The sequence below is a fragment of the Coregonus clupeaformis genome, chromosome 2 (genome assembly GCF_020615455.1).
Source record: "Coregonus clupeaformis isolate EN_2021a chromosome 2, ASM2061545v1, whole genome shotgun sequence".
Taxonomy (NCBI): Eukaryota; Metazoa; Chordata; class Actinopteri; order Salmoniformes; family Salmonidae; genus Coregonus; species Coregonus clupeaformis.
Window position 1 is genome coordinate 673,295 of NC_059193.1, and position 9,347 is coordinate 682,641.

Here is a 9,347-nt window from a genome sequence, read left to right on the forward strand (position 1 = left end):
ACAAACAAACATATACTATGTTGAAGTTTGATCAGGTCAGACTAAACCTACCTAATTCTGGTCTCCCCATCGACGACCGTTATTGAGCAGGCAAGAGGTGAGATTGGAGGTAAGGTCTTTGCCAGTGCCCGTAGATCAGCTCCTGGCCCCTCATCAAAGATACTGATCGGTCACACACAAACATACACACAGAGCACTGATTACATTATCAATGGTGGTTATGGTTAGCATGGTGGAACCAACCTGATCGCTGCATTTACCTTTCTATTTCACTTCAGATATCATGATACGGCCCCTTGTAGCTCAGTTGGTAGAGCATGGCGCTTGTAACGCCAGGGTTGTGGGTTCGTTTCCCACAGGGGGCCAGTATGAAAAAATGTATGCACTCACTAACTGTAAGTCGCTCTGGATAAGAGCATCTGCTAAAAGGTAAATGTAAGTGAAATAGAATGGTTAAAGCAGTGATCAGGCTGGTTCCACCAGGCTAGGTTATGGAGGTGAATTTGGGCCAAAATTCGAAACTGTTTTGACCAGGTCAAATGTCACCAACCTGATTCAAGTGTCCTCCCATTTCCATTTATAGGAATGCTCACAGCGATTCATGTCTGTTTGATGCTGAGGGTCGCCTTGCTGGTCTTCTCTATGTTGCATGTTCTCCTGCAAACTGGATATCTGTCAAACAGCTGCAGCAAGCAAACCTCATAAACAATGTACTTTCTTATATTATGAGGTGGTGTTGACTGGGTGGGCCTCTGACAAGGTGATACAATTCAGCCAAGTGGTAAATTGCATTTTGTTACAAAGAAAGGACAAAGCTTTTTGATAATGCAATTCACATCCAAAATGACAACTACGTGTATCTGCTTGGCTGGGTAATTAACCTACTATTTTATCAAACCGGGTATTTTTTACACAACTTTTCTCATAACACACATTACCGTCCATTGATGAAGCCATCTGTGTCATCAGGGCAGTAACTCGGGTCAAGCTAATTATAGGTTGTCAATAGTTACCACAATGTCATACAGACCGCCTATTACTACAATTGATCTTCTTCAAATGTGATTTTAAATCAAACCCTAGCCTTAACCACACTGCTAAACTTATGCTTAACCTTAACCTTCAATTAAGACCAAAAAGCACATTTTTGTTTTTATGAATTTTTACAATAGCTACATTTGACTTTACAGATGTAAACAGAATCAACAACGGTCGATTCAGGCTGGTGACGTTGTTTCGGTTTGTTGCTCCTAGTTCATTTTATTAGTCAGACTCAGACATGAGTTAGCTACCGCCATAGCTACATCCATTATTTCGTTTTGCCCTAGACAATACAGAATACACTTGTATGACCTACGAACTAAATTGCAAATCCGACTTGTAGGCTAATGTTAGCTACCTAGCTAGCTAACGTTAGCTAGCCTGTAGCTAGCGTTACATAACCAGCAGTATCTAGACAATACACAATAAACTTGTATGAGCTACGACCTAACTAAGTTGTAATGAGATAGCTAGCTAGTTATCTAGCTACTTATGCTAACGTTAACTAGCCTGCCTTGCTTTATCATAAGATAGCTACCTACATAACCAGCAATAACGTTATCTAACATTGTTAGCTAAGTTATACCAAAGAGGTCATTATATTCCATTTTCTCTCGTTATACTCAACACAACTAGTTGTTGCACACCGGAGTGCCATTCAATGGGCGGATTCAATTATGCAGAGCCGTGGGGCACCGGTCTATGACCCTTGACATGAACGGGAAAAAGCAGTGATGGAGGACTATGAACCAGAGTTATACTGTAGCATTGAGGCAGTGTGCCCTAGTAGGAAGTCCACTGTGTGCAGCTCACTCTACACTAACATAAATACCATGAGCAAGTCTACTTCTGCTAAGCTTCCCAGTAAAGCAATGAAAACAATCAAGCATCCCAGAAAAGTGCTAAAAATAGCCCACGTTAACATATGTAGCTTAAGAAACAAGGTTCATGAATTCAATAACTTGCTAGTAACAGATGGCATTCATATTGTGCTCCTGAGTGGCGCAGTGGTCTAAGGCACTGCATCGCAGTGCTAACTGTGCCACTAGAGATCCTGGTTCGAATCCAGGCTCTGTCGCAGCCGGCCGCGACCGGGAGACTCATGGGCGGTGCACAATTGGCCCAGGTAGGGGAGGGAATGGCCGGCAGGGATGTAGCTCAGTTGATAGAGCATGGTGTTTGCAACGCCAGGGTTGTGGGTTCGATTCCCACGGGGGGCCAGTATAAAAAAAATATGTATTCACTAACTGTAAGTCGCTCTGGATAAGAGCGTCTGCTAAATGACTAAAAATGTAAATATTCTGACTATCTCTGAAACTCACTTGGATAATACCTTTGATGATACAGTGGTAGCAATACATGGTTACATCTACAGAAAATACAGAAATGGTGGAGGTGTTGCTGTTTATATTCAGGACCACATTCCTGTATATTCAGGACCACCCCCCCCCCAAAAAAATATATATATATATACATTGTAAAGTGGTTATCCCACTGGCTATAAGGTGAATGCACCTATTTGTAAGTCGCTCTGGATAAGAGCGTCTGCTAAATAATGTAAATGTAAAGCTTAGAGAGGATCTCATGTTAAATACTGTTGAAGAAATATGGCTACAGGTTCATTTGCCTCAGCTAAAGCCCATTCTTGTGGGAAGCTGCTATAGACCACCAAGTGCTAACAGTCAGTATCTGGATAACGTGTGAAATGCTTGATAATGTATGTGATATCAACAGAGAGGTATATCTTCTGGGTGATATAAATATTGGCTGGCTTTCATCAAGCTGCCCACTCAAGAAAAAGCTTCAAACTGTAACCGGTCTATGAAACCTGGTTCAGGTTATCAGTCAACCTACCAGGGTAGTTACAAACAGCACATGAATGAAATCATAAACATGTATTGATCACATCTTTACTAATGCTGCAGAATTTTGCTTTAAAGCAATATTCAAATCCATCGGATGTAGTGATCACACTATAGTAGCCATATCTAGGAAAACCAAAGCTCCAAAGGCTGGGCCTGATATAGTGTACAAGAGGTCATACAATAAGTTTTATAGTGATTCCTATGTTGTTGATGTAAATAATATTTGTTGGTCTGTGGTGTGTAATGAGGAGCAACCAGACGCTGCACTTGACACATTTTTGAAATTGCTTATTCCAGTTACTAATAACCATGCACCCTTTAAGAAAATGATTGTAAAAACTATTAAATCCCCATGGATTTAATAAACGATAAATGCTGACACTGGACATCCAAGTATAACTGATCAAATTATGAAAGACAAGCATTGTAATTTTGAATTATGTAAAGTGAGTGTGGAAGAAGTGAAAAAATGATTGTTGTCTATCAACAATGACAAGCCACCGGGGTCTGACAACTTGGATGGAAAATTACTGAGGATAATAGTGGACTATATTTCCACTCCTATTTGCCATATCTTCAATCTAAACCTACTAGAAAGTGTGTGCCCTCAGGCTTGTAGGGAAGGAAAAGTAATTCCTCTACCCAAGAATAGTAAAGCCCCCTTTACTGGCTCAAATAGCGGACCAATCAGCCTGTTACCAACACCTAGTAAACGTTTGGAAAAAATTGACCAGATACAATGCTACTTTACTGTAAACAAATTGACAACAGACCTTCAGCACACTCATAGGGAAGGATATTCAACAACCACGGCACTTACACAAATGACTGATGATTGGCTGAGAGAAATTGATGATAAAAAGATTGTTATATTATATGTTACGGCTTTACAACCCCTGCTATTTGGTGGATAAAGAGTTACCTGTCTAACAGAACACAGAGGGTGTTCTTTAATGGAAGCCTCTCCAACATAATCCAGGTAGAATCAGGAATTCCCCAGGGCAGATGTCTAGGCCCCTTACATTTTTCAATCTTTACTGATGACATGCCACTGGCTTTGAGTAAAGCCAGTGTGTCTATGTATGCGGATGACTCAACACTACATGTCAGCTACTACAGTGAGTGAAAATCACTGCAACACTTAACAAAGAGCTGCAGTTCATTTTTAGAATGGGTGGCAAGGAATATAAAAAAAAACTCATAATTCACTAAGCCCTAAACCTCAACTAAATCTTGAAATAAATAATATGGAAATTGAGCAAGTTGAGGTGACTAAACTGCTTGGAGTAACCCTGGATTGTAAACTGTCATGGTCAAAACATGTTGATACAACAGTAGCTAAGATGGGGAGAAGTCTGTCCCTAATAAAGCGCTACTCTGCCTTTTTTTTACACAACACGTCCCACCTGGACTACTGCTCAGTCGTGTGGTCAGGTGCCTCAGAAAATTACAATTGGCTCAGAACAGGGCAGCACGACTGGCCCTTAAATGTACACGGAGAGCTAACATTAATAATATGCATGTAAATGTCTAATGGCTCAAAGTGGAGGAGAGATTTACTTAATCACTACCTGTTTTTGTAAGAAGTGTTGACATGCTGAATGCACCAAGGTTTCTGTTTAAACTACTAGCACCCAGCCCGGACACCCATGCATACCCCACAAGACATGCCACCAGAGGTCTCTTCACAATCCCCAATTCAATAACAGACTATGGGAGGCGCACAGTATTATGTAGAGCCATGGCTACATGGAACTGTCCCACATCAGGTAACTGATGCAAGCAGTAGAATTAGATTTAAAAAACAGATACAAATACACCTTATGGAACAGAGGGGACTGTGAAGAGACACACACAGGCACAGACACACGCTTACACATACACATGAGACACACTCTATACACACACGTACACATTGATTTTGTATTGTAGATATGTGGTAGTGGAGTAGTGGCCTGAGGGAACACAGCTAATGTGTTGTGAAAAGTGTTATGACATGTAATGTCATGTAATATTTTTAATGGTATATAACTGCCTTAATGTTGCTGGACCCCAGGAAGAGTGGGGATCCTGAATAAATACAAATACTCTTAACACACCGAGGTTCCAAACTCAGTTTTAGACGAGACTGACTTTATCACCAACATTATCCTATTTACAGTTTGTAGTCAATTTTGACACTAGAATAACTGATATCGATGGCATATAGGCTGTTTTCAAAGGGATTAGTTGCTTTTTAGGGGCAGTCACTCTTTAACACCAAGGAAAGGTTTTACAGTGAAATTGGTCCCAACTGTTCAGTGTCACCTAAATCATCAGGTAGGCACATTCCTTCATATGATGTGGGAGTGCCCTGCAGTTAAATGCTTCTGGAACAAAGTTACAAAATTAATTTAGAAGGGCATGAATGTAAATATTCAATGCGTTGCATCTACTATGTTACTTAGCTCCTTGAATCTCTCAAATCAGTCAAAGACGATTACTAAAATATTTTGGCTCTTACATGGAAATCACCCCACTCTCTCCCAATTCATCAGTGGAGACATTTACTATTAGAAGTTATAACATTAGAATTATCAACAGCTAGAATTAATGGTGCTAGTCAAGGAACAATTGAGGCCTGGACAAATATACATTACTCTGTAAAGAATAAGCTCAGCTAAAGCCCAACACATACAAATAAACAATCTATAAAGCCCAACACAAACATACAAACAATATACAGTTTATATATACAGTGCCTTCAGAAGTATTCATACCCCTTGACTTATTCCACATTTTGTTGTGTTACAGCCTGAATTAAAAATTATTTTTTTCTCACACCCATCTCCACACAATACCCCATAATGACAAAGTGATAACATGTTTTCAGACATTTTTGCAATTTGCAATACATAAATATTTCATTTACATTAGTATTCACACCCCTGAGTCAATACATGTTAGAATCACCTTTACAGCTGTGAATCTTTCTGGGTAAGTCTCTAATATCTTTGCACACCTGGATTCTACAATATTTGCACATTATTGTAAAAAAATGTTTTAAGCTCTGTCAAGCTGGTTGTTGATCATTGCTAGACAGCCATTTTCAAGTCTTGCCATAGATATTCAAGCTGATTTTAAGTCAAAACTGCATCTAGGCCACTCAGGAACATTCAATGTCATCGTGGTAAGCAACTCCAGTCTATATTTAGCCTTGTGATGTAGGTTATTGTCCTGCTGAAAGGTGAATTCATCTATGAAAAGAACACGTGGGCATACACACACACACACACACACAGGCATGCACACATGGCATGGGTACACACAAACAAACACAGACACAGACACAGACACAGACACACACACTTCATCTATTCATGTCCATTCATACTGTGATCAGCCCAGTGTGTGCTCTCTGTGTGTGCATCTCCTGTATGTCAGATCTGTTTAAAGCTGCTGGGAGAGGAGGAAAGTGACTGCTAAAAGGGAGAGATATGAGGTGAAGGAGAGAGGGAGAGAGAGAGAGAAAGAAAGAGAGGAGGTAAAGGAGGAGGTCAGGGTCTGTGTTGTTCAGGGACCTGTCAGTCCATCATCTCACAGCTTGTTCACAGAGTGGCAGAACTGCTACAAACAAAAGAGATCAGCTACAACCGAATGGTTCTGACATTAATTGTAACACAATAAATGGACTAGTGGAGGCTGTTTGAGGGAGAAATCGGAGGGCTGGCTCTAATCTAGTGTACTCAAGAATAAGACAAAGAAAAAGAAGGAAAACACTTTTCTCTATTTTTCTTTACAGAGAAAGGATGTCTTATTTTCATCTTGCCTCTCCCCCAATCAGAGTCCAAAGTGAAGTGAACTTTTGAGATGTGGGAGTAGAGGTTGTAGTTAGTCAATGCTGTAATGCGGTTTGTTTGTTCAACCCTCTCCCCCTGTTGGTGAGCTGGCATGTTGTTGCATTTCCTTCTCATAGAGTACAATGAATAATACACAACCTGCACAAGTTCACTGGTTAAACCTCTATTAGGGCTAGTGGTGAGCTAGCTGTTTGTTCACCCATACCTGCCCGCAATTGCTAATAACCCATCTGCAACCGGCAACTACATGTGATGAAGTGAAAATCTGAGGCCCGTCTCCAACCTACAGTCAATCGCCATAGACATTGGTAGTAGAATGGCCTTACTGAAGAGCTCAGTGAATTTCAACATGGCACCGTCATAGGATGACCCCTTTCCAACAAGTCAGTTCGTCAAATTTCTGCCCTGCTAAAGCTGCCCCGGTCAACTGTAAGTGCTGTTATTGTAGGAAGCGTCGGCTGGAGTGGTGTAAAGCTCGCTGCCATTGGACTCTGGAGCAGTGGAAACATGTTCTCTGGAGTGATGAATCATGCTTCACCATCTGGCAGTCTGACAGACGAATCTGGGTTTGACGGATGCCAGGAGAACGCTAACAGCCCAAATGCATAGTGCCAACTCTAAAGTTTGGTGGAGAAGGAAGAATAGTCTGAGGCTGTTTTTCATGGTTCGGGCTAGGCCCCTTAGTTCCAGTGAAGGGAAATGTTAACGCTACAGCAAACAATGACATTCTAAACGATTCTGTGCTTCCAACTTTGTGGCAACAGTTTGGGGAAGGCCCTTTCCTGTTTCCAGCATGACAATGCCCCGGTGCACAAAGCAAGGTCTGTACAGAAATGGTTTGTTGAGATCGGTGTGGAAGAACTTGACTGGCCTGCACAGAGACCTGACCTCAACCCCATCGTACACCTTTGGGATGAATTGGAACACCGACTGCAGCCAGGTCTAATCGCCCAACATCAGTGCCCGACCTTAATAGTGCTCTTGTGGCTGAATAGAAACAAGTCCCAGCAGGAATGTTCCAATATCTAGTGGAAAGCCTTCCCAGAAGAGTGGAGGCTGGTATAGTAGCAAAGGAGGGACTAACTCCATATTAATACCCATGATTTTGGAATGAGATCTTCGATGAGCAGATGTCTACATACCATGTAGTGTACCTCCTATGCGCATGCCGGGGAAAAGTGGTACTAGTGGTGTGCAGATGTGGGTGGGCCTCTATTTTTATAAATCCATTGAGAATATATTTTTTGTCATTTTAGCAGACGCTCTTATCCAGAGCGACTTACAGTTAGTGAGTGCATAAATTTTTTTTTCATACTGGCCCCCCGTGGGAATTGAACCCACAACCCTGGCGTTGCAAGCGCCAAGCTCTACCAACTGAGCTACACCATCAAAAATAAATCCATTATTAAGTTGTTTAGACAAGTCCTAAGAAACATTATAAGACTAATAAAATGTATACTGAAGAAAACTATAAACACAACATGTGAAGTGTTGGTCCCATGTTTCATAAGCTGATATAAAAGTTCCCATACATTTTCCATACGCACAAAAAGCTTATTTCTCTCAAATTCTTTGCATAAATAATTGTCCGTAGAGCTCCGAGACAGGATTGTGTCGAGGCACAGATCTGGGGAAGGGCACCAAAACAATTCTGCAGCATTGAAGATCCCCCATGAACACAGTGATCTCCATCATTCTTAAATAAAAGAAGTTCAGAACCACCAAGACTCCTCCTAGAGCTGGCTGCCCAGCAAAACTGAGCAATCGAGGGAGAAGGGCCTTGGTCAGGGAGGTGACCAAGAACCCGATGGTCTGAATGCCAAGCGTCACGTCTGGAGGAAACCTGGCACCATCCCTACGGTGAAGCATGGTGGTCGCAGCATGATGCTGTGGGGATGTTTTTTAGCGGCAGGGACTGGGAGACTAGTCAGGATCAAGGGAAAGATGAACAGAGCAAAGTACAGAGAGATCCTAATTAAAACCTGCTCCAGACCACTCAGGACCTCAGACTGGAGCAACGGTTCACCTTCCAACAGGACAACGACCCAAAGCACACAGCCAAGACAACGCAGGAGTGGCCTCAGGACAAGTCTCTGAATGTCCTTGAGTGGCCCAGCCAAAGCCCGGACTTGAACCTGATCGAACATCTCTGGAGAGACCTGAAAATAGCTGTGCAGCAACCCTCCCCATCCAACCTGACAGAGCTTGAGAGGATCTGCATAGAAGAATGGGAGAAACTCCCCAAATACAGGTCTGCCAGGCTTGTAGCGTCATACCCAAGAAGACTCGATGCTTTAATCGCTGCCAAAGGTGCTTCAGCAAAGTACTGAGTAAAGTGATATTCCTTTTTTTTTTTTTTTTTATAAATTAGCAAAAATGTCTAAAAACCTCTTTTTGCTTTGTCATTATGGGGTATTGTGTGTAGATTGATGAGGAAAAAAACAATTTAAGTAATTTAGAAAAAGTCAAGGGGTCTGAATACTTTCCGAAGGCACTGTACATTCCTGTTTGTGAGCATTTCTCCTTTGCCAAGATAATCCATCCAACTGACAGGTGTGGCATATCAAGAAGCTGATTAAATAGCATGATCAAAACACAGGTG

General features: G+C 41.7%; 1 non-coding gene across 1 annotated transcript; it reads left to right on the forward strand.

Annotated features, from left to right (window-relative positions):
- The first annotated feature begins 290 nt into the window (after positions 1 to 290).
- On the forward strand, positions 291 to 366 carry trnat-ugu. Its single transcript has one exon. It is a non-coding gene; the product is annotated as a tRNA-Thr (tRNA).
- The last annotated feature ends 8,981 nt before the right edge of the window (positions 367 to 9,347 follow it).